General features: G+C 34.2%; 1 protein-coding gene and 1 pseudogene across 18 annotated transcripts in view; both read right to left on the reverse strand.

Moving 5' to 3' along the window:
- Positions 1-25,156, reverse strand: part of LINGO2 (leucine rich repeat and Ig domain containing 2) — a 1,288,153-nt gene that overhangs the window by 35,112 nt on the left and 1,227,885 nt on the right. The gene's annotated exons all lie outside the window — the stretch shown is intronic.
- LOC141550301 (eukaryotic initiation factor 4A-III-like) lies at positions 10,677-11,881 on the reverse strand (annotated as a pseudogene).

Raw genomic sequence — 25,156 nt, forward strand, 5'->3', positions numbered from 1 at the left:
GGCATAGGGTTATGAATAAATCCACATTTTTTCATAAAGTAGGTAGGAAATTAAAAAAAAAAACTTTATTCCTTAAGAAAATGTAGAAAAGATTGAAAAGATTGACTCACTAATTACATTTAGATTGTACAGCCATAATAGGGTTGAAACTACTTCTACAATATCTTTTATAATAAAAAAGGCTTCATTATTCTAACATAACTTAAATTGATCTAAATAATCCTTGCTAAAAAGAGGCATTAGCTTTATCTGAATTATTATTAATTAGCTTCCCATAGACTGTGAAATTGCGAGATGTGTACCTATTTCAAAGTCAGGGACAAGTAAATGAAGTGATGGTTTAAGAGATGAAATAAAATAAGTAATGATAAAGCAATTTTTCTTCTTGCTTGAAAGGCAATTTTCCCACAAGATACCTAAATTCCTTTGAGTAGTGATACCACTGCTCTCCTTTTAAAGATTATAGTTGCATTGTTGCTTCCAGAGAAAGCTTGGACTGTGACAGTATCTACAATCAAACATCTCATGTAAAAAGGATCAGAAGCTGAATCACAAAACATACAAAAGGACTACAATAATGTAAAAAATAAACAAATAAACACTAAAAGGAAAGTAAAATGTTAAATAATTGTAATGATCAATTTTCAATCTAAACATTGGTAGGGCTTGTGAGTATGGAATGATAGATTTAGTGTTAGATACATCCCTTTGTCATTTGTCATTGTCCACCTGTTTTTCTTGATCATAAAAGGAGAATTCACTGGTTGGGGGACAGGGTACATATGAAAATGAATGTGATATGAAAACAAAAGACGGATCAAATGATTAATTCATTAAAAATAAAACACATTTAATTAAAGAACAAAATGAAGGAGTTAAGTGGCTCGGAACATAGAATGCTAGATTTGGCATAAAGACATAAACAAATAAAGTCTCAGACACTATATGATCCTGAAAAAAGTCACTTAAGCTTCTCTTTGGCACTCCTTGGTTTACTTATTTATAAAATGGGGGTTAGATTTGATAGAATTCTAAAATTCCTTCCAGGTGTGTCTATGATTATTTTTCTTCTAAAATAAAATAAGAAAAAAATTAACTATCAACAAAGGGCTAAAACTCAGAGGCTCAACTGTCAGGATTTTTCTTTTCTTTTCTTTTTTTTTTTTTTTAATCCTCTATTTTTTTCCTGAAATGGGATAGGTTATGGATTGGGGAAGTTAATTTGTTATAAGAACCTATCAGATTCTGTATTAAGCAATAAACCTTGCTTAAATAAGTTATTTATGTGACAGAAATATAATACTTATGGAGTTGGTTTAGTGATATTTTTGTAGAGTCCTTTGTGTATTTGTTGATTTCAGCCTGGTCCAACATACAGAAATTCTTGAATAGTGGTTGTGCAAAGATTTTGTTTCATCAATAAAACAAAATGAGGAGTGGTATCTCATCATGGCCCCTTTAAACATTTGAGAAATTTCTTTATGGTAATCAAAGCAACCAGGAATTAGAAAAAAAAAAAAAAAACAAAAAACTTTAGTGATTATAAAGATACTGTCTATCATTACTTTGGCTTTACTAATTGGAAAAGACTCTTGTGTGACACTGAAATGTCATACATTTCTATACATTTAATCGCTCCTCTTTATTTTTAAAGATATTTTTAATGTCTTACAGCTGCATTTGTGAAAAATTTAAAACCATTATTTAAACTATTCCCCTGTCATATGGGAGCCTGAATATGTCAGCATCCAATACATCTCTGTTGGCGCAATATCTTATGGAAAACAATCCCAAATTGAAGAGTAAAGCAATTGTATTTTTATTCTTAATAATAAAGACAGAGAATAGACTTAAATAAAATAAGTGCTGAGACAAGCTATTACAAGTACAGCAAGTTGTTTGCCTTAGATTAAAATATTGCCAAACAAGCCCCAGGAGATTTAAAGATTTAGTGAATTGTGTGCCTGACTGGATTTTGGGCTTTCTTTTTTTCTGGATGGGTATGGGAAGAGCCTTTTTGCTTGGATATGGATTTAGAAATGTGTGTGAGATATAGTGGGAATAAATGAGAGCTTTCTTAGGAGCTGGTACTTCTAGGGAATGGGAAACCACAGCTGGGAAAGCTTTTCCTGAGAGAGGGAGCAGAGTAGGGAGGAGCTCACCTGGACCCTTTGAGAAGGTAGTGAGAAAAGAAAGTGGACTGTTTGGTAATTTCCTATCTTAACTAATTGTTCTTACTAAGTGCTAAGATCTTGCTTGTTTCTACCTGCTAAAAGAAAAAAAATACTATCAACACCCATTAAATTCTAGTCCCTAGAGGACCAGTCCTTGCCATTTCATTTAAGGTTCTAAAAAGCATAAATCTATAGATCACTTGAACTTGAATTTTTTTTTTGACCACCATTTTACTTGGGCTGCTTTGAAATATTAAGCATTGTAAAAATTCTGAATAAACTGCTTTGGTTCAGGCTCATCTCTGATGTCACTATTAACTTGGAAGAAATATTCAGGCCACTGCAGAAGCAAAAATAGAGAGATTTAAAAGCAGTAGGTCAGGTTTCTAAAGGAGATTAGTGCCAAACACGTATCTCAAATTCAATATTGAATCTAGTACCCATGGATAAGATTCTATTTGTTATCTGGAGTAGATGTGCTCTAACTTTCCTTGGGGGGGGGGGGATAAAATGTATCTACAGATTTGATTTATTTTCCTTTTGAATATTCACGACAGGTGACTTGTATTACATTTTTATGTCTTATGAGTGTTATATTTACATTTAACATGTGCTACACATAAAATATTTATATTCATGTTTTTAAAATGTCTTATCAGCAGCAGGTGGCTGGTACCACCCTCCCTCTTCTAAATCCCATTACAATATTATATATATATATATTTTTTTTCCCCTTTTCCAGCAATCATCTTTAAATGACAATAAAGAAAAACATGAATAAGCCAAAAGTATGTTTTACTTAAGATAAATAAAACTTAGATTTTCTGTCAATGCAAATGAGTAACCACAAGGATCCATTTTACTTTGTTACTTTTAGACTTATGTAATTGAAAGGAGGAAACAGATCCTATTCAACTGTAGAAAACTTCTTTGTCATGTATTTATATTTATCATACTTCATTCACTCTCTAATCTGATATGTGAAATACACCCTGTCTAATAATGGATAGTATGTCTATTTTCAGCATAAATATTTTTTATTAAGACTTTTTATTTACAAAACATATGCATGGGTAATTTTTCAACATTGACCCTTGCAAAGCCTTCTGTTCCAAATTATCCCCTCCTTTCCCCACCCCCTCCCCTAACTGGCAGATAGTCTAATACATGTTAAATATGTTAAAATATAAGTTAAATCATATATACATATATATATATATATGCACACACATATATTTATGCCGTTATCTTGCTGCACAAGAAAAATTGGATCTAGAAAGAAAAGCAACTGGAGAAGGAAAACAAAATGCAACCAAACAAACAACAGAGTAAGAATCCTACGTTGTGGTCCACACACTTCCTATGGTCTTTTCTCTAGATGTAGATGGCTCTCTTCATCAATGAACAATTGGAATTGGTTTGAATCATATCATTGTTGAAGAAAGCCTTGTCAATCAGAATTGATCAACGTATAATCTTGTTGCCATGTTATGATCTTCTGATTCTGCTCATTTCACTTAGAATTAGTTCATGTAAGTCTCTCCAGACCTCTCTGAAATCATCCTGCTGGCCATTTCTTAAAGAACAATAGTATTCCATAACATTAATATACCATAATTTTTTCAGCCATTTTCCAATTAATGGGCATCCATTCAGTTTCCAGTTTCTTTCTACTACAAAGAGAGCTGCCACAGACATTTTTACATATGTGGGTCCCTTTCCCTCCTTTAAGATCTCTTTGGGATATTAACCCAGTAGAAATACTGCTGAGTCAAAGGGTATGCACAGTTTGATAACTTTTTGAACAAAAAGGATAATGGGTAAAGGGTAGTGGGCACATTGATGGATGCCAGAGCCTGAGAGGATCTGACTGTGCCCACCCAGTACCAGAAGTGACTCAGCTCAGACCATAATACAATTCTTCATGGCATTCTGCAGCTGGGTGCTCTTCTTGGGGGCAGTCACACACAGAAGAGGCACACCCATGGCACCCTCTCATCTGCACAGTGAGGGGCTTGGCCTGGGGTAGTGGAATTTCCCCAGCTCAAATACTCTGTCCAGGCAGGGACACTTCTGGTGTGGTGAGGGATAGGGAGACTGCTAATGTTCAAAGCTGGCATTTGTGGGGAAGCAGTGATACTTTTGCTGCTTAACCCCAAGGCAGTCACTAATCCTCACAGCGGCACTTATACAGCCCGGCCCTTCATACCCAAGCCTACTCACTTCCCTGTGGAGCTCTTTCCAGAGCCCTCCCACAGCTCAGCCATTCCTTGCAGCCCTTTGAAAGGACAACAACTTTCCATATACCTATCCTTGCTCTGCAGAGGAAGCTAGTAACCTCCTTGCACTGAAGGCAGACCCTAAAGGCTTTCAAAAAAAAAAAGAGTAAAAAAGTGAAGAAAACAATTGATAGCTTCTATACTGAAAAAGAGAGGGTTTCCAAGCCAGAGGAGATAAACAGCAGACAGCCTCCAGACAATACCCCAAATAACGCTCTTCTAGAAGAGACTATTAAAAATCTCAAAAAGAGAGTTAGAAGAAAAATGAGGAAAGGAAAGAGAAGTTATGCTAGAGAATAACAACCTCCTGAAATGTGAACTGGAAAAGGTAAACAACTGCCTGAAATGTGAATTGAAAAGGTCAAAGGAAGTACAGGGAAACAGAATTAGGGAATTGGAAAAGCTAAAGAAATCACAGGAAAGTAGGATCTGTGAACTGGAAAAGATAAAGAATTCCCAAGAAAGTAGAATTTGTGAATTGGAAAAAGAAAATAACTTACTAAAAAACAAATTTAGTGAAATGGAAAAAAAATTCCATAGAGCAAAACACATTTAAAAACTCAATTGGACATATACAAAAAGAAGTAAAAAAAAAAAAAAAGCTAATGAAGAAAATAACTCATTAAAAATCAGAACTGAACAAATAGAAATGAATGATTCATTGAGACACCAAGTCTGGAGAAAAATGTCAATTATCTACTTGCCAAAATGACAAATCTGGAAAATACATCTAGGAGAGATAATCTGAAGATTATTGGACTTCCCAAAAATTATGATGAAAAAAGAGCCTAGATAATATTTTACAAGAAATCATCAAAGAGAACTGCCCAGTGGTAATAGAACCAGAAGGTAAAATAGGCATTGAAAGAAATCATCAAACACCTTCTGAAAAAGACCATAAAAAAAAAAAAACTCCACAGAACATTGTGGCCAAATTTCAGAACTATCAGACTAAGGAAAAATATTACAAGCAGCCAGGAAAAAAAAACAATTCAAATACCAAGGTGCAACAATAAGGGTCACTCAAGATCTGGATGCCTCTACATTAAAGGATCGAAGGGTCTGGAATCTGATATTCTGAAAGGCAAAAGAACTTGGAATGCAGCCAAGAATAAACTACCCAGCTAAGTTTAGCATTTTTTTCCATGGAAGAAGATGGATATTTAATGAAACAGATGAATTCCATATGGTTCTAAAGAAAAAGACAAATCTAAACAAAAAATTTGATCTCCAATCATAAGACTCAAGAGAAGCAGAAAAAGGTAAAAGGAACTGTTGAGAACTGTATTTCTGTTGTGGATATACACTAAGACTACATGTATAATTTGATTTCACTGATATAACAAAAAAGGGAAGTAGAAATAGAAAGGGGATAGGGTCAGAAAAAGGGAAAAAGGGAGATAAAAAAGAGGGAAACTACATCCCACAAAGAGCCAAGGAAAACCAATGACATCTGTGGGAAATTAGAGAGGGGAGGAACATTGTGTGAACCTTATTCTCATCAGAATTGGCTCAAAAAGAAAATAACTGACATATTGGTTTTACAGAAAATTCTTTCTCACCTCATTAAAAAGGGGGAGAGGAAAAGGGAAAAGGAAAAGAGTAAAAAGGAAAGGGAACAAGAAAGAGAAAGGGATTTAAAGGGAGGAGGGAGGGATACTAAAGAGGGAGGCCTGTGTGATGTAAGTGGGGCTCATAAGTTTAATACTGGGGAAGGGATTCAGGGGAGGCAAGGGAAAAAAGCATAATCTGAGGATAATATGATGGCAGGAAATACAGAAGTAGTGATTTTAACTGTAAATGTGAATGGGATGAACTCTCCCATTAAGCGGAGGCAGATAGCAGACTGGATCAAAAGTCAGAACCCTACAATATGTTTACAGGAAACACATTTAAAGCAGGGAGATACATACAGAGTAAAGGTAAAAGGCTGCAGCAGAATCTATTATGCTTCAAGTGAAGTCAAAAAAACAAGGGTAGCCATCCTATCTCAGATCAAGCAAAAGTAAAAATTGATCTAATCAAAAGAGATAAGGAAGGAAACTATATCTTGCTAAAGGGTAGCATAAAGGGTGAAGCAATTTTAATATTAAATATATATGCACCAAGTGGTATAGCATCTAACTTCCCAAAGGAGAAGTTAAGAGAGTTGCAAGAAGAAATAGACAACAAAACTATAATAGTGGGAGATCTCAACCTTGCACTCTCAGAATTAGATAAATCATAAAACAAATAAGAAAGAAATTAAAGAGATAAATGGAATATTAGGAAAATTAGGTATGATAAATCTTTGGAGAAAACTGAATGGTGACAGAAAATAATATACTTTCTTCTCAGCAGTTCGTGGAACCTATACAAAAATTGACCATATATTAGGACATAAAGATCTCAAAATTTAATGCAGGAAGGCAGAAATAGTAAAGGCTTTCTTTTCAGATCATGATGCAATAAAAACTACATTCAACAAAATGTTAGGGGTAAATAGATCAAAAAAGTAATTGGAAACTAAATAATCTCATCTTAAAGAATGATTGGGTGAAACAGCAAATTATAGACACAATTAATAATTTCACTGAAGATAATGACAACGATGAGACATCATCCCAAAATTTGTGGGATGCAGCTAAAGCGGTAATAAGGGGAAATTTTATATCTTTAGAGGCTTACTTGAAGAAAATAGAGAAAGAGAAGATCAATGAATTGGGCCTGCAACTTAAAAAGCTAGAAGAAGACCAAATGAAAAACCCTAAATCAAATACTAAACTTGAAATTCCAAAATTAAAAGGAGAAATTAATAATATTGAAAGTAAAGAAAAACTATTGAATTAACTAAGAGTTGGTTCTATGAAAAAACCAATAAAATAGATAAACCTTTGGCAAATCTAATTAGAAAAAGGAGAGAGGAAAATCAAATTGTTAGTCTTAAAAATGAAAAGGGGTAACTTTCCACTAATGAGGAGGAAATTAGAGAAATAATAAGGAGTTACTTTGCCCAACTTCATGCCAATAAATTTGATAACCTAAGTGAAATGGAGGACTACCTCCAAAAATATAGGCTTTCCAGATTAACAGAGGAGGAAGTAAATTGCTTAAATAGTCCCATTTCAGAAAAAGAAATAGAACAAACCATTAATCAACTCCCTAAGAAAAAATCCCCAAGACCAGATGGATTTACATGTGAATTCTACTAAACATTTAAAGAACAATTAGCCCCAATGCTATATAAACTATTTGAAAAAATAGGGAATGAAGGAGCCCTACCAAACTCCTTTTATGACACAGACATGGTACTGATACCTAAACCAGGTCGATCGAAAACTGAGAAAGAATATTATAGACCAATTTCCTTAATGAATATTGATGCTAAAATCTTAAATAAGATATTAGCAAAAAGACTTCAGAAAATCATCCCCAGGATAATATATCATGATCAAGTAGATTTATACCAAGAATGCAGGGCTGGTTTAATATTAGGAAAACTATCAGTATAATTGGCCATATTAATAATCAAATTAACAAAAATCATATGATCATCTCAATAGATGCAGAAAAAGCATTTGACAAAATCAAACATCCATTTCTAATAAAATCACTTGAGAATATAGGAATAAATGGACTTTTCCTTAAAATAATAAGTATCATCTATTTAGAACCATCAATAAGCATCATATGTAATGGGGAAAGATTGCAACCATTCCCATTAAGATCAATGGTGAAGCAAGGTTGTCCACTATCACCATTACTATTCAATATTGTATTAGAAATGCTAGCTTTGCAATAAGAGTGGAGAAAGAGATCAAAGGAATTAGAGTAGGTAATGAGGGAACCAAATTATCACTCTTTGCTGATGATATGATGGTATAGATTATAGAACCCCAAAGATTCTACTAAAAAGCTAGTAGAAATAATCCACACCTTTAGCAAAGTTGCAGGATACCAAATAAACCCACATAAATCATCAGCATTCTTATATGTCACTCACAAAATCCAACAATTAGAGTTACAAAGAGAAATTCCACTTAAATTAACTACTGATAGCATAAAATATTTAGGAATCTATCTGCCAAGGGAAAATTAAAAATCCTAAATTAAATACTAAACTTGAAATTCTAAAATTAAAAGGAGAGATTAATAATATTAAAAGTAAAAATACTATTGAACTAATAAATAAAACTAAGAGTTGATTTTATGAAAAATCGCAGAGACTATAAGAGCAAAACTATAAAACAGTTTTCACACAATTTAAGTCTGATCTAACCAATCAGAAAAATATTAAATGCTCTTGGATAGGGTGAGCAAATATAATAAAGATGACAATACTACCTAAACTAATCTATTTATTTAGGGCTATACCAATCAGAATCCAAAAAAAAAAAACCTTTTAATTACCTAGAAAATATAACAACACAGTTCATATGGAAAAGCAAAAGGTCAAGAATTTCAAGGGAATTAATGATAAAAAAAAAATCAAATGAAGGTGGCCTAGCTGTACCAGATCTAAAATTATATTATAAAGCAGTGGTTACCAAAACCATTTGGTATTGGCTCTATTTCTTAATACAGTAGTTGATCAGTGGAATAGGTTAGGTTCAAAGGACAAAATAATCAGTAACTCTAATAATGTAGTGTTTGACAAACCCAAGGACCCCAGCTTTTGGGATAATAACTGAACCTTTGACAAAAATTGCTGGGAAAAATTGGAAATTAATATGGCAGAAACTAGGCATTGACCACACTTTAATACCATACACCAAGGTCAGGTCAAAATGGGTTCATGACCTAGGCATAAAGAATGAAATTATAAATAAATGAAAGGAATATAGGATAGTTTACCTCTCAGACATGTGCAAGAGGAATGAATTTATGTCCAAAGAAGAACTAGAGATCATTATTGATCACAAAGTAGAAAACTTTGATTATATCAAATTGAAAAGTTTCTGTACAAACAAAACTAAATAAATGCAGATAAGATTAGAAGGGAAACAATAAACCGGGAAAACATTTTTATAGTTAAAGGTTCTGATAAAGGCTTCATTTCCAAAATATATAGAGAATTGACTCTAATTTATAAGAAATCAAGCCAATCTCCAATTGATAAATGGTCAAAGGATATGAACAGACAATTCTTAGATGAAGAAATTGAAACTATTTCTAGTCATATGAAAAGATGCTCCAAGTCCTTATTAATCAGAGAAATGCAAATTAAGATAACTCCGAGATACCACTACACACCTGTCAGATTGGCTAGAATGACAGGGAAAGATAAAGCAGAATGTTGGAGGGGATGTGGGAAAACAGGGACACTGATGCATTGTTGGTGGAATTGTGAATACATCCAGCCATTCTGGAGAGCAATTTGGAACTATGCTCAAAAATTTATCAAACTGTGCATACCCTTTGACCCAGCAGTGTTACTACTGGGCTTATATCCCAAAGAGTTCTTAAAGAAGGGAAAGGGAGCTGTATGTGCAAGAATGTTTGTGGCAGGGGACAGCGAGGTGGTGCAGTGGATAGAGCACCAGCCCTCAATTCAGGAGGACCCAAGTTCAAATCTGGTCTCAGACACTTAATACTTCCTAGCTATGTGACCCTGGGCAAGTCACTTAACCCCAGCCTCAGGAAAAAAAAAAAAAGAATGTTTGTGGCAGCCCTCTTTGTGGTGGCCAGAAACTGGAAACTACGTGGATTCCCATCAATTGGAGATTGGCTGAATAAATTGTGGTATATGAATATTATGAAATATTATTGTTCTGTAAGAAATGACCAACAGGATGATTTCAGAAAGGCCTGGAGAGACTTACATGAACTGATGCTGAGTGAAGAACTGGAACTCATTAATGAACAACAAATAGATAATTTTGATTATATTATGTTAAAAAGTTTTTATACAAACAAACCATACAGAGAAGATAAGAACGGAAACAATAAATTGGGAAAACATTTTTACATTAAAAAAAAAGAAGGAAAAGCTGATGATCATTTGTTTGCTATTAGCAGACATTATTGAATGTCCTAGATCTACATTCTAGTCAAATCTAAATTTTATTGACTATCCTATCTCTCTCTGTAAACTTTTAACATCTTCAAAAAGCACCTGATGTGCCTGTCACCTCTATAAAACATAGTATAGTTACTTATTTATTTATTTATTTATTTTATGTGAAAATTTCTCATTTTTTAATGAAAAACTGACTTAATGTATAATTTACATGCAGGCAGGCAACAATCAATAAACCCTCTTATTAAATACAAGTTGTACTTATTTGACATACAGTATGTTCTCCACTCTCCAAATGTAGTATAAAACTAAGAAAATAGTCTCCAACTGTCTTCAAAGTTGTTTCCTCAGATAAGATCAGCAACATTCATGGGAATTTCATCAATTTGTATTGAGTAGTACTGTTTCAATATCCCTGAGAATACAGATGTCATCATTCTTGACAAAATTATTTGCAACACCCTTTCCGCCATATTGACCTGATCTCCCAATTCTGTGTATGTATAATTCTCTATTATTGGGTAAATCATAATTAATGATTAGAGAGACTTGAGGAACATCTAATCCTCTGGTCCAGACATCTGTAGAAATGAGTACTTGGCTGGCACCAGATCTAAACTCTTTCATGATGGACTCTCTCTCTTTCTGGGGCATGTCTCCATGCATTGATGAAACGGTGAAATTGACTTCTCTCATTTTTTCAGTCAGCCAGTCTACCTTCCTCTTGGTATTACAAAAGATGACTACTTGAGTGATGGTCAAGGTATCATAAAGATCAGACAAAGTATCAAATTTCCATTCTTCCCTTTCCACTGCCACAAAAAATTGTTTGATTCCTTCGAGATTGATTCGAGAATCAATTCATCACGTTTTACTAAGATGCGAATTGGATCAGTCATGAATTTGTTGGTCATTTCTAAGATTTCATGTGGTAATGTAGCGCTAATTAAAACCACCTGAGTAGCTGGAGGCAGGTATCTGTAACATCAAAAATTTGTCCCTTGAACCCTTTAGTAAACATTTCATCTGCTTCATTCAAAAAACAGCATTTTGATAGCATGGGTTCTTAAACTTCTGCAACAAATCATATCAAATACACGACCTGGTGTACCAGCAACAACATGCTGCCCGTAATCCAATTTCCTGATATCTTCACCAACATTTGTCCCCCCAATACAGCCATGACATTGAACATTCATGTAATCACCAGGAGCAAGAAGACCCTTTTGAATTTGGACAACTAATTCCCTAGTTGGGGCTAATATTAAAGCCTGGGTTTCTCGCACCTGAATAGCCAAACACTGGAGAACTGAAATGCTAAATGCTCCCGTTTTACCCGTACCAGACTGAGACTGAGCAATGACCTCTCTTCCTTTAATAATTTGTTTGATAGCGTGTTGTTGGATAGCTGATGCTTTCTCAAAACTATAGTTTTATATGCTAGTGTGTGTGTGTGTGTGTGTGTGTGTGTGTGTGTGTGTGTGTGTGTTTTACAAGCTCCTCATAGAAGTTTACTTTTCCCTCTTGCAGTATATTTGTGAATTACAGTTTTGATGATGTTAAGTGGGAGCCAGATTTCCTTGTTAATTAACTCATTGAAGAATTGGAATTTTAACAAAGAAAGTTTTTAATTAAGATTACATTAGAGGTTAGGATTTTGTACTCCTATCTTCCTCTCCTTCAGTATCCTGTTCCCTAATGCATATTTACAATATTACAATACTCCCACTTATTGATAAGCTGCTGCCAGGAAATACCTTTTTCTTGAAAAGGAAATTAAGTTAATTACAGTTGAAATGTATGACCATTCCTCAGAAATCCAGGATACTATTGCTTTTGATACAAACTTCTGTTTTCCATTATATGCATTGTTTTCCCCCCCCACTGGATGTCTCCCCACCAAATGACTGATGGATACACAGAAAACTTACTCTTATGAGTAATAACTCCACAGTAATATCTCTTAAGAGTTGTTGAAATATCTCAAGTAATTAAGATAATAAATCTTGAATATTTTGTAATCTGTACCTTGCTGCAAGTGAAACTGCAATAATTCTAATGGAAGAATATACTCTGGAAGAAAGTCATGTTAAATTCAATCATTATAGAGGCTCATGTGAACATAGTAAAGACACAAGTATGCAAGAAACAGGGTATTGAGCTTGGAATCAGGAAAAAAAACTTATTCAAAAATCACATCTGACACTAACAATTTGTGTAATTCTGAGTATATCACTTAGCCAATCTATCATTTAGGAACTCTAGAACTTATCAGGTTTGTCATAGATGGGTGACAATCTGCATAGGTGGAGGAATTTGCCATAGATCATTAATCTATTCTTAAACAAGTATTCCAAAAATTGCATGTCTAATTGCAGACATTCCTCATTAATCTTTTCTTTCTCTATTTTCTCCCTCATCTGTCTAATTTAAATCCATAACTTCAAAGATGAATTCACTATTGATGATTCTAAAAATCTATATTTGCTTTTCTTAATTTTTACCTTATTTAACTTTTTGCTACATTATTGATTATTTCTTCCCACTAGTCTTTTGTCTGATCTTTTTGTTCTATTCCCATAACCTCCACTCAATGTAAGGGTCTCTTATTATCACACTGGGTAGCATAACAGACAAAGCATTTGGGTTGGAATCTGAAAGACTCATCTTAAGCTCATATCCAGCCTTAGATGTTTATATTAACTGTGGGACTCTGGGCAAGTCACTTCACTCTCTTTGCTTCAGTTTCCTCATCTATAAAATAAGCTGGAGAAATGGCAAATCAGTATTTTTGCCAAGAAAACCCCAAATGGAGCTCCTTGGTGCTGGACAGGACTGAAATTACTGAACAACAGATAGTCTAGACTCCAGAAAGTGAGGGAGAAAAGGCTGATAATACAGGTGAAGCTTAAACTTTTATGTGCTTATGTTCCATACTCCTATTTCCTTCAAAAGAGTTAGTTGTTAAATATTTACCAGCACAGCCCTGCTTCATTCCAAAGAATTAAGTCCTTATCTGTGTGTTTTTCCATTTCTCTCTGAATCCACATATGGCTGCTTAAAAGTGAAATTCCAGACATTTCTTAGATGTGTGAAAGAGATTGAATATTGTCTTCCCAGAGAAGGCAGTCCAATATCAAGGCAAGAATATGGATCCTGGAAATATAGGACTTGAATTCAAAACCTTCTTCTGATCTATGTCACCTTTGGCAAATCACTCTTCCCCAGGGATAGCTTTCCACTCAATTTAGGCTCCCCTCAGTTTCTTCATCTTTAATATGAAATGGTCGAATTCTTCTGAAATCCATTCCAGCTTCAGGTCTATGATCTTACAAAAGGCTTCCTCAGAGAGATAAATATCCAGAAGATAATTCATACTTTGTTTAGATGATTACCCCAAATCAAGTAGACAACAGGATGATGATAAGTATTTTATCTGTTTTCTTGTAGTAGATCACTTTCAGCCCATAGGTGTGAAAAATTTTGTTAAAGAAACAAAAGATACAGAGTTTCTATCTTGTAAAACTCAGAATTGACTTGTTGTTATGAGCCTCCCTTATATGAAACAGCTACAGAATAATTCCAAGGAAATATACAGTCAACTAAATTACAGGATAGAGATTTTGCAGACTTTCCTAAAAGTCTGAGTATACTTTTAAGATGTTAAAACTTGGAAGTGTTTTGTATATGAATTTCTGATGCTTCTTTGTGGCATGGTGGAGGGCCTAGATTTACAGGCATCTGTCAGTATACTCTATTGGTTCTTCTAAATTGGAATTTCTTCTAAATTTAAATTCGGATATGTCATCTGAAGACTAGACTACATAAACTTGGAGATATTCATCACTGATGAACAGAGAAAACTTACAGACCTGACAAAAATGTGGAGGACTTAGGAAGCAAGACTCATACTGGTGGTGAAAAGATAGATCTCTTAACTTCTCAAAGTATGTAAATGATAACTGAACTCAAAAGAGGGTGAAATATGCCAAGAAAAGTTTCATGAAAGAAGAAATGTAGTCATGCTTTTCCAGTATAGCATATGGGATTAGAAATTTCATCTCTGCCTGTGCTTTATTTTAGAAGACAGATTGGATCCAAATTCCCTACTGTGTGTGGCGCTGAGCAATAATCCTCTTTGCTTCAGTTTCCTTAACTGAAAAACAGGAATAATAACATACCTTCCAGAGGTGTAAGGATCAAATGAGAAAAATATTTTTAAAGTTCTTAGCACAGTGCCTAGCATATAAGAAATAATTCCTTTCCATAGAAGCACATGGATCTGAGGATTATATCTCCACCATTCTGGGTGAACTAAGAGACTGAGTCATGGCCTGGGTCTTGGAAGCAGTGCAGAATTATTACTTCATCAGATTTCATCAGCATCCCTGAGTGATTCAAAATGATGTGACTGGAAGAGTATTGAACTGATTCTAATTTCTTTTTAACTAACTGGGCATGTGATTTTAGGTAAGTCATTCTAAATCTCTGATTCTCAGTTTCCTCAAAAGTATAATGAAGAGACTGTGCTAGAAGGTGTCTGTGACTGATTCTAGCTCAAAGATTTCATGATTCTAAAAGAAAGATACAAGTAAAGCTGAATAGGATCTCTCCCAAGTTGCTAAGATTGTGTAGAAAACAGAATGAGGAATAGTAAAATAGTAAATGACTATTTCCTCTTTCCATGATCCTCACTAGTGAGTTTTCAAGTCTGGTGGTCTGAGAAATTATTAGATTAATTAATAGATCAAATTCTCATTGAATTGTGAACTTCTTGAAAACAGGTGATGTTTTTTGATTTTCTTTTTATCTCTAGAGTTCATGAAATGTCTGGCTCATTTATCAATTCAATACTCTGCCAGTCACATCATTTTGAATCATTTATCCTTCATTTATATGCTTCATTTGTTGAGACAAACTGATATTAGAGAATCTACTTTTTTGTGTGTGCGGTGGGAAGAGGCCCTGGTGATTTTAGAATGGCCCATGTCATTTCTGGTAAAATCAGGTGGAAAAATAGGGCAATTACAGGATTCCTAAAGGATTTGGGGCCCAGATATTTTCTAAACCCCTAATGTTAATATTGATATTTAGAAATATTAGTATACATGGGAGAAAAGAAAAGGGCATTTATCAGAAGGAATAATTTTTGTTTGACAGTTTAGGACGACAATTCTCAAAGGGCAGCATAAGTAACATGCCCAGAGTTTGTATAATTGTGCAATGAATTGTATAAAATTTACATTTGCAATTGGATGGACAAATCTCTGATGATGGCACTTTTATCAGGGAGAGGTTTCTTGACTGTTTCTTAATATCTATGATTCTTCATTATTGATCACAAAATAGAAGATTTTGATTACATCAAACTAAAAAGTTTCTGTACAAATAATACTAATGCAAACAAGATTAGAAGGGAAGTAACAAATTGGGAAAATATTTTTAAAAACAAAGGTTCTGACAAAGGTCTCATTTCCAAAATATATAGAGAACTGACCATAATTTATAAGAAACCGAACCATTCTCCTATTGATAAATGGTCAAAGGATATGAACAGACAATTCTCAGAGGAAGAAATTGAAACTATATCCACTCACATGAAAGAGTGTTCCAAATCACTACTGATCAGAGAAATGCAAATTAAGACCACTCTGAGATACCACTACACACCTGTCAGATTGGCTAAGATGACAGGAACAAATAATGATGAATGCTGGAGGGGATGTGGGGAAATTGGGACACTAATACATTGCTGGTGGAGTTGTGAAAGAATCCAGCCATTCTGGAGAGCAATCTGGAATTATGCCCAAAAAGTTATCAAACTGTGCATACCCTTTGACCCAGCAGCGCTACTACTGGGATTATATCCCAAAGAAATACTAAAGAGCGGAAAGAGACATATATGTGCCAAAATGTTTGTGGCAGCTCTTTTTGTTGTAGCTAGAAACTGGAAGATGAATGGATGTCCATCAGTTGGAGAATGGTTGGGTAAATTGTGGTATATGAAAGTTATGGAATATTATTGCTCAGTAAGAAATGACCAGCAGGAGGAATACAGAGAGGGTTGGAGAGACTTAAATCAACTGATGCTGAGTGAAATGAGCAGAACCAGAAGATCACTGTATACTTCAACAACGATACTGTATGAGGATGTATTCTGATGGAAGTGGAAATCTTCAACATAAAGAAGATCCAACTCACTTCCAGTTGATCAATGATGGATAGAGGTAGATACACCCAGAGAAGAAACACTGGGAGGGGAATGTAAATTGTTAGCACTAATATCTGTCTGCCCAGGTTGCATGTACCTTCGGATTCTAATGTTTATTGTGCAACAAGAAAATGATATTCACACACATGTATTGTACTTAGACTATATTGTAACACATGTAAAATGTATGGTATTGCCTGTCGTCGGGGGGAGGGAATAAGGGAGGGGGGGTAATTTGGAAAAATGAATACAAGGGATAATATTATAAAATATATATATATATATATATATAATAAAAAAAATTAAAAAAAAATTATTTTAAGGGACAGCTGTGTTAGTCATATTTCAATATAATTGGCTTTCTTTGTAATCATAAAAAAAAAATATCTATGATTCTTCATAGCAAAAAATATTGAGCCATAGAATTGGGGATGAAGAGAGAAGGGAAGGAGGGAAAAAGACAGAGAGACAGAGATGAAGATAGAGATAGAGAGAGACATAGAGGGAGAAAGATAGAGGGAAAGATATAGAGAGAGAGAAAGAGAGAGATATAGAAAAGGAATAAGAGAGAAAGGGACAAGGAGGGGAGGGGAAGAGGGAAAGGGAGAGAAGGAGAAAATATCATTAGTGTGGATGTTATACAAATGTATGAAAAATAGATGACAGATTATGATATTTCTCTTTCTGAATGATGAGCAAAAAATTAAGTAACAAGTCATTTCTCACTTTTTAAAATTAATGTCATAATACATCAAACATGATGCCGTGTAAATGCATCACATCTATTTCTTTTTTTCCTTTTATTTTTGACCCTAAAACAGCTTTAATATGGAAGTATGAGCTTTTTTTTTTTTTCTTCTGGCAAGTTTTTTAAATTTAAGGCGTCTATAGTTGGGAATTTTGCGTAAAGTTCACTTACATACACACACATACAGACACACACATACATTACCACATGAAAATGAATAATTTCATTGATATAAAGAACTCCTAATACCAATAGAGATTAGCAACTGTTAAGTGACTAGTTTTTTTTTTTTTTTTTTATCAAAGACCAGATTTGTACCTCCTGACTCAGAGACCTATTCTTTATATACTACATACCACACTTGAGAAGTTAAACTGATCTTTCCCTTAGAACTCTTTCTTTCCAAATTCCTTATTTGTATTTTTTTATATAATATAATAATTTTATTATATATATATATATATATATATATATATATTTTTATAATATTATCCCTTGTATTCATTTTTCCAAAATATCCCCCCTCCCTCTATTCCCTCCCCCCGATGACAGGCAATCCCATACATTTTACATGTGTTACAATATAGTCTAGATACAATACATGTGTGTGAATATCATTTTCTTGTTGCACAATAAACATTAGATTCCGAAGGTACATGCAACCTGGGCAGACAGATATTAGTGCTAACAATTTACATTCACTTCCCAGTGTTTCTTCCCTGGGTGTAGCTACCTCTGTCCATCATTGATCAACTGGAAGTGAGTTGGTTTTTCTTTATGTTGAAGATTTCCACTTCCATCAGAATACATCCTCATACAGCATTGTTGCTGAAGTGTACAGCGATCTTCTGGTTCTGCTCGTTTCACTTAGCATCAGTTGGTTTAAGTCTCTCCAGGCCTCTCTGTATTCCTCCTGCTGGTCATTTCTTACAGAGCAATAATATTCCATAACCTTCATATACCATAATTTACCCCAACCATTCTCCAACTGATGGACATCCATTCATCTTCCAGTTTCTAGCTACTACAAAAAGAGCTGCCACAAACATTTTGGCACATATATGTCTCTTTCCGCTTTTTAGTATTTCTTTTGGATATAAGCCCAGTAGTAACGCTGCTGGGTCAAAGGGTATGCACAGTTTGATAACTTTTTGGGCATAATTCCAGATTGCTCTCCAGAATGGCTGGATTCTTTCACAACTCCACCAGCAATGTATTAGTGTCCCAGTTTCCCCACATCCCCTCCAACATTCATCATTATTTGTTCTTGTCATCTTAGCCAATCTGACAGGTGTGTAGTGGTATCTCTGAATTGTCTTAATTTGCATTTCTCTGATCAATAGTGATTTGGAACACTCTTTCATGTGAGTGGATATAGTTTCAATTTCTTCCTCTGAGAATTGTCTGTTCATATCCTTTGACCATTTATCAATTGGAGAATGGTTTGATTTCTTATGAATTAGGGTCAGTTCTCTATATATTTTGGAAATGAGACCTTTGTCAGAACCTTTGTTTTTAAAAATATTTTCCCAATTTGTTACTTCCCTTCTAATCTTGTTTGCATTAGTATTATTTGTACAGAAACTTTTTAGTTTGATGTTCTATTTTGTGATCAATAATGATCTCTAGTTCTCCTCTGTTCATAAATTCCTTCCTCCTCCACAGGTCTGAGATGTAGACTATTCTCTGTTCCTCTAATCTATTTATTATCTCCCTCTTTATGCCTAAATCATGGACCCATTTTGATCTTATCTTGGTATATGGTGTTAAGTGTGTATCCATATCTAATTTCTGCCATACTAATTTCCAGTTTTCCCAACAGTTTTTTTCCGAATAATGAATTTTTATCCCTAATGTTGGTATCTTTGGGTTTGTCAAAGATTAGGTTGCTATATATGTACCCTTTTTTGTCCTTTGTATCTAATCTGTTCCACTGATCTACCGGTCTATTTCTTAGCCAATACCAAATGGTTTTGGTGACTGCTGCTATATACTATAGCTTTAGATCAGGTACACTTAGACCACCTTCCTCTGAGTTTTTTTTTTCATTAGTTCCCTTGCAATTCTCGACCTTTTATTCTTCCATATGAATTTTGTTGTTATTTTTTCTAGGTCATTGAAATAGTTTCTTGGGAGTCTGATTGGTATAGCACTAAATAAATAGATTAGTTTGGGGAGTATTGTCATCTTTATTATATTCGCTCGGCCTATCCAAGAGCACTGAATGTCTTTCCAATTATTTAAATCTGATTTTATTTTTGTGGCAAGTGTTTTGTAATTTTTCTCATATAATTCCTAACTTTTCTTTGGTAGATGGATTCCCAAATACTTTATACTTTCAACATTTGTTTGGAATGGAATTTCTCTTTGTATCTCTTGCTGTTGCATTTTGTTAGTGATATATAAAAATGCCAAGGATTTATGTGGATTTATTTTGTATCCTGCCACTTTGCTGAAATTTTGAATTATTTCTAGGAGCTTTTTAGCAGAGTCTTTGGGGTTCTCTAAGTATACCATCATGTCATCTGCAAAAAGTGATAGTTTAATTTCCTCATTTCCTACTCTAATTCCTTGAATCTCTTTCTCGGCTCTTATTGCCGAGGCTAGCGTTTCTAGTACTATATTGAATAGTAATGGTGATAGTGGGCAACCTTGTTTCACTCCTGATCTTACTGGGAAAGGTTGCAGTTTATTTCTATTGCATATTATGCTTACTGAAGGTCTTAAATATATGCTCCTGATTATTCTAAGGAATAGTCCATTTATTCCTATACTATATTTAGTTTTTAGTAGGAATGGATGTTGGATTTTGTCAAATGCTTTTTCTGCATCTATTGAGATGATCATATGGTTCTTATTAATTTGATTATTAATATGGTCAATTATATTAATAGTTTTCCTAATATTAAACCAGCCCTGCATTCCTGGAATAAATCCTACTTGATCATAGTGTATTATCCTGGAGATGATTTTCTGAAGTCTTTTTGCTCATATCTTATTTAAGATTTTAGCATCAATATTCATTAAGGAGATTGGTCTATAATTTTCTTTCTCAGTTTTCGATCGACCTGGTTTGGGTATCAGTACCATGTCTGTGTCATAAAAGGAGTTTGGTAGGACTCCTTCATCCCCTATTTTTTCAAATAATTTATATAACATTGGGGCTAATTGTTCTTTAAATGTTTGGTAGAATTCACATGTGAATCCATCTGGCCCTGGGGATTTTTTCCTGGGGAGTTGATTAATAGCTTGTTCTATTTCTTTTTCTGAAATAGGACTATTTAAGCAATTTATCTCCTCCTCTGTTAATCTAGGAAGCCTATATTTTTGGAGGAAGTCATCCATTTCACTTAAGTTATCAAATTTATTGGCATAAAGTTGGGCAAAGTAACTCCTTATTATTTCTCTAATTTCCTCTTCATTGGTGGAAAGATCCCCCTTTTCATTTGTAAGACTATCAATTTGATTTTCCTCTTTCTTTTTTTTTGATCAGATTTACCAAAGGTTTATGTATTTTATTGGCTTTTTCATAAAACCAACTCTTGGTTTTATTTATTAATTCAATAGTTTTTTTACTTTCAATATTATTGATTTCTCCTTTTAATTTTTGTATTTCAAGTTTAATTTTTGGTTGGGGGTTTATAATTTGGTCTTTTTCTAGCCTTTTAAGTTGTAAGCCCAATTCGTTAATCTTCTCTTTCTCTATTTTCTTCAGATAAGCCTCTAAAGATATAAAATTTCCCCTTATTACTGCTTTAGCTGCATCCCAAAGATTTTGGTATGATGTCTCATCATTGTCATTATCTTGGGTGAAATTGTTAATTGTTTCTATAATTTGCTCTTTCACCCAGTCATTCTTTAAGATGAGATTATTCAGTTTCCAATTACTTTTTGGTCGATTTACCCCTAACTTTTTACTGAATGTAGCTTTTATTGCATTGTGATCTGAGAAGAAGGCATTTATTATTTCTTCCTTCCAAATTTAATTTTGAGATCTTTATGTCCTAATATATGGTCTATTTTTGAATAGGATCCATGAACTGCTGAGAAGAAAATATATTCCTTTCTATTGACATTCAGTTTTCTCCAAAGGTCTATCATACCTAGTTTTTCTAATGTTCTATTTACTTTTTTAATTTCTTTCTTGTTTGTTTTGTGGTTTGATTTGTCTAAATCTGAGAGTGCAAGGTTGAGATCTCCCACTATTATAGTTTTACTGTCTTTTTCTTCTTGCAATTCTCTTAACTTTTCCTTTAGAAAGTTAGATGTTATACCACTTGGTGCATATATGTTTAGTATTGATATGGCTTCATTATTTATGCTATCTTTCAGCAGGATATAGTTTCCTTCCTTATCTTTTTTTAATGAGATCTACTTCTGCTTTTGCTTGATCTGAGATAAGGATAGCTACCCCTGCTTTTTTGGCTTTACCTGAAGCATAATAGGCTCTGTTCCAACCTTTTACCTTTACTCTGTATGTATCTCCCTGCTTTAAGTGAGTTTCCTGTAGGCAACATATTGTAGGGTTCTGCTTTTTGATCCAATCTGCTATCCGTCTCCGTTTGATGGGATTGTTCATCCCATTTACATTTACAGTTAAAATTACTAATTCTGTATTTCCTGCCATCATATTATCCCCAGATTATGCTTTTTTCCCTTGACCCCCCTGATCCCCCTCCCTGATATTTAATTTACAGACCCCCCTTGTGACGTGCAACCCTCCCTCTTTTCTTTTTTTAGTATCCCTCCCCCATCCCTCCAAGTGCCTTCACTTATTCTCCTTTTCCTTTTCCCTTTTCCTCTCCCCCCTTTTAATGAGGTGAGAGAAAATTCTCTGAAAAACAAATATGTTAATTATTTACTCTTTGAGACTCTCCTGATGAGAGTAAGATTCACACAATGATTCTCCCCCTCACTAAGTTCCCTCACATATGGTGTATTTTCTATGCCTCTTCCTGGGATGTAGTTTCCCTCTTTTTATCATTCCTTCCCCTTTTTCTGAACCGACCTCCTTCCCTTTACTACACCCCCCTTTTTTTCTTTTATATCAGTAAAATCAAATTATCCTTGAGTACTTTTTATATACCCACAACAGAGTTACAGTTCTCAAGGGTTCTGTGTACCTTTTTCTGTTTCTCTTCAGTCTTGTGGATGTAGATCAAATTTTTTGTTTAAGTCTGGTTTTTTTCTTAGAAACATATAGAATTCCTCTGTTTCATTGAATGACCATCTTCTTCCATGGAAAAAGATGCTAAACTTAGCTGGGTAGTTCATTCTTGGTTGCAGTCCTTGATCTTTTGCCTTACAGAATATCAGGTTCCAGGCCCTTCTATCTTTTAATGTGGAGGCAGCCAGATCTTGGGTGACCCTTATTGTGGCACCTTGGTATTTAAATTGTTTTTTTCTAGCTGCTTGCAGGATTTTCTCCTTTGTGTGGTAATTCTGCAGCTTAGCCACTATATTCCGTGGTGGTCTTTTTTTAGGGTCTATTTCAGAAGGAGTTCGATGAATTCTTTCCACATCTACTTTCCCTTCTGTTTCTATTATCTCTGGACAGTTCTCCTTGATAATTTCCTGTAAAATAGAATCTAGGCTCTTTTTTTGGTCATAGTTTTCTGGAAGTCCAATGATCCCCAGATTATCTCTCCTAGATCTATTTTCCAGGTCTATAGATTTTCCCAGTAAGTATTTGACGTTGTTCTCCAGCTTCTCATTTTTTTTGTTTTGTTTGACTGATTCTTGGGTTCTCTGTGAATCATTCATTTCTATTTGTTCCATCCTGACTTTTAAGGAGTTATTTTCTTCTTTCACAGTTTTTAGTTCTTTTTGTAAATGCCCAATTTCATTTTTAAATGAATTATTTTGCTCTATTGAATTTTTTTCCATTTCCCTAATTTTTTTTTTTTTGAGAATTATTTTCTTTTTCCAATTCAGAAATTCTATTTTCTTGAGACTTTTTTATCTTTTCCAATTCAGAAATCCTACTTTCCTGCGTTTTTTTAACCTTTTCTAATTCATAAATTTTATTTCCCTGCATCTCCTGTGAATTCTTTATTTTTTCCAACTCCAATTTCAGGACGTTGTTATTCTCTATCCCTTCCCTTTCCTTTCCCTATTTTTCTTCAAACTCCCTTAATTTTTTAAGAGTTTCTTCTAGGAGAGAGTTATATGATGGGGGGCAGGAATCGTTCCCTTTTAGGTTGTTATCTGCTGTCTCTCTGCTGTTAACTTCCTCGGGGTTGGATACCCGCTCTTTCTCTGTGTAGTAGGAATCTATGTTTTTTTTGTCTTTTTTGCTCATATTTAAAAAATCTTTTGGCGCCTGTCCCTGGGGTAGGAAATTATTTATTTACTTCTTTACCAGCTTCCTCCCAGAGGAAGGTGGTCTAGGTGTACCTGATGTAAAGCTATATTATATAGCAGCAGTCACCAAAACTATTTGGTATTGGCTAAGAAATAGACCGGTCAATCAGTGGAACAGATTAGATACAAAGGACAAAAAAGGGTACATCTATAACAATCTAGTCTTTGACAAACCCAAAGATACCAACATTAGGAATAAAACTTCATTATTTGAAAAAAAAAACTGTTGGGAAAACTGGAAATTAGTATAACAGAAATTAGATATGGATCCACACTTAACACCATATACCAAGACAAGATCAAAATGGGTCTATGATTTAGGCATAAAGAATGAGAACATAAATAGATTAGGGGAACAGAGAATAGTCTACCTCTCAGACCTGTGGAGGAGGAAGGAATTTATGACCAGAGGAGAACTAGAGATCATTATTGATCACAAAATAGAAGATTTTGATTACATCAAACTAAAAAGTTTCTGTACAAAAAATACTAATGTAAACAAGATTAGAAGGTAAGTAACAAATTGGGAAAATATTTTTATAGATAAAGGTCTCATTTCCAAAATATATAGAGAACTGACCCTAATTTATAAGAAATCAAACCATTCTCCAATTGATAAATGGTCAAAGGATATGAACAGACAATTCGCAGATGATGAAATTGAAATTATATCCACTCATATGAAAGAGTGTTCCAAATCACTACTGATTAGAGAAATGCAAATTAAGACAACTCTGAGATACCACTACACACCTGTCAGATTGTCTAAGATGACAGGAACAAATAATGATGAATGCTGGAGGGGATGTGGGAAAACTGGGACACTAATACATTGTTGGTGGAGTTGTGAAAGAATCAACCATTCTGGAGAGCAATTTGGAACTATGCCCAAAAAGTTATCAAACTGTGCATACCCTTTGATCCAGCAGTGCTACTACTGGGCTTATATCCCAAAGAAATACTAAAGAGGGGAAAGGGATCTGCATGTGCCAAAATGTTTGTTGCAGCTCTTTTTGTAGTGGCTAGAATTTGGAAAATGAATGGATACCCATTAACTGGAGAATGATTGGATATATTATGGTATATGAAGATTATTGAATATTACTACTCCGTAAGAAATGACCACCAGGACGAATACAGAGAGGTTTGGGAAGACTTACATCAACTGATGCTGAGTGAAATGAATAGAACCAGAAGATCGCTGTACACTTCATTGTTGCGTGAAGATATATTCTGATAGAAGTGAATATCTTCAACATAAAGAAAATCCAACTCACTTCCAGTTGATCAATGATGGACAGAAACACTACACCCAGAGAAGGACACTGGGAAGTGAATGTAAATTGTTAGCACTACTGTCTATCTACCCAGGTTACTTATACC

This window comes from Sminthopsis crassicaudata, chromosome 1 (genome assembly GCF_048593235.1).
Source record: "Sminthopsis crassicaudata isolate SCR6 chromosome 1, ASM4859323v1, whole genome shotgun sequence".
Classification (NCBI taxonomy): Eukaryota; Metazoa; Chordata; class Mammalia; order Dasyuromorphia; family Dasyuridae; genus Sminthopsis; species Sminthopsis crassicaudata.